This window comes from Saccopteryx leptura, chromosome 4, assembly GCF_036850995.1.
Source record: "Saccopteryx leptura isolate mSacLep1 chromosome 4, mSacLep1_pri_phased_curated, whole genome shotgun sequence".
Taxonomy (NCBI): Eukaryota; Metazoa; Chordata; class Mammalia; order Chiroptera; family Emballonuridae; genus Saccopteryx; species Saccopteryx leptura.
The window spans coordinates 176955884-176957569 of NC_089506.1; the positions used below are offsets into that span (position 1 = coordinate 176955884).

General features: G+C 41.6%; 1 pseudogene; it reads left to right on the forward strand.

The window, feature by feature from the left end:
- Positions 1–604: 604 nt before the first annotated feature.
- On the forward strand, positions 605–1324 carry LOC136402448 (dnaJ homolog subfamily A member 1 pseudogene; annotated as a pseudogene).
- The last annotated feature ends 362 nt before the right edge of the window (positions 1325–1686 follow it).

Below are 1686 nucleotides of genomic sequence, written 5' to 3' on the forward strand. Positions count from 1 at the left end.
TCTAAGAAAGTGTACAAGCGGAACTTTCCAGAATATTCAGTGAGAGGTGGAGGAGCAATAGCTTTTGGAGCTAGAGGAGCAACACGCTTTCCTGCTCCTCCACACTGGTTTCAACTGCCTCATTGCCTATTAAAAATAGGGACAGACACCACTTGCTATGCTGTTTTGGGGGTCAAACCCAATGCCACCCAGGAAGATTTGAAAAACTTATAGGAAGTTTGCCATAAAGTACCACCCTGATAAGAATGATAATGAAGAAGAGAAGTTTAAACTGATTTCTCAAGCTTATGAAATGCTAATTTTTGGAAAGAAAAGGGAATTATATGACAAAGAGGGAGAACAGGCAATTAAAGAAGGTGGAACCGGTGGCAGTGTTGGCTCCCCCATGGATATCTTTGATGTGTTTTTGGAGGAGGAGGAAGGATGCAGAGAGAAAGGAGAGGTAAAAATTGTCGTGCATCAGCTCTCAGTAACCTTACAAAAGTTATGTAATGATGCAACAAATAAACTAGCTTTGCAAAAGAATGTAATTTGAAACAACTGTGAAGGTCAAGTTGCTGAGAAAGGAGCAGTAGGGTGCTGTCCCCATTGCTGAGGTCCTGGAATGCAAATAAGAATTCATCAGATAGAACCTGGAATGGTTCAGCCAACTCAGTCTGTTTGCATGCAGTGCCTGGGCCTGGGGAATGGATCAGTCCTAAAGATAGATGTAAAAGATGGAACGAAAGGAAGATAATTAGAGGGAATAAGATTCTAGAAGTTCATAGTGACGAAGGCATGAAGAATGGCCAGAAGATAACAATCCACGGTGAAGTAGACCAAGAACCAAGACTGCAGATAGGAGATATTATCATTGTTTCAGGTCAGGAGGACCATGCTGTTTCCACTCGATGAGGGGAAGGCTTTTTCCTGTGTATGTACATACAGCTGGTTGAAGCACTGTGTGGCTTCCAAAGGCCAGTATCTACTCTTGACATCCAAACTATAGTCGTCACCTGTCATCCAGGTCAGATTGTCAAGCATGGAGATATGTAGTGTGTGCTAAAGGGAGGCGTGCCAATTGATCGTAAACCATAGGAAAAGGATTGCTTAATTATTGAATTTAAGGTCAACTTTCCTGAGAATGACTTTGGCTCCTGACAAACTTTCTTTGCTGGAAAAACTCCTACCTGAACAGAAGGAAGTAGAAAAGACTAATGAAATATACCAGGGGGAACTGGTGGACTTTGATCCAAGTCAGGAATGACAGCACCATTGCAAGGGAGAAGCATATGAGGATGTTAAGCATCATCCTCAGGGTGGTGTTCTATGTCTGAGTTCTTAATGAGCTGTGAATAACACTCATGGCTGGCCTTTTGTATACCACAGTGACGAGTGATGGACTATAATCATAATATGCTCACTACTTGCTATTGTTTTTGTTTTAACATTCAACTATAGTAGTGTTTTAAAAGTTAAATGAAGAATAAACTTAGATATAAAAGCTCAAAGAAATGTTCCATATCCATGAGCACTCTCCATCACTGTTTAAGAACTGACCATTTCTCCATGTGGTGCCTCTCTACACATTCCCCACCAGCTGGTCTGTCATAGTACTCACCCCCCTTACTGCATTCATACCTGTCAGGCTTCCCTCTACTACACAGAGAATGCTGCTTTCTATAATAGATTCTTTGAACCTCTTCA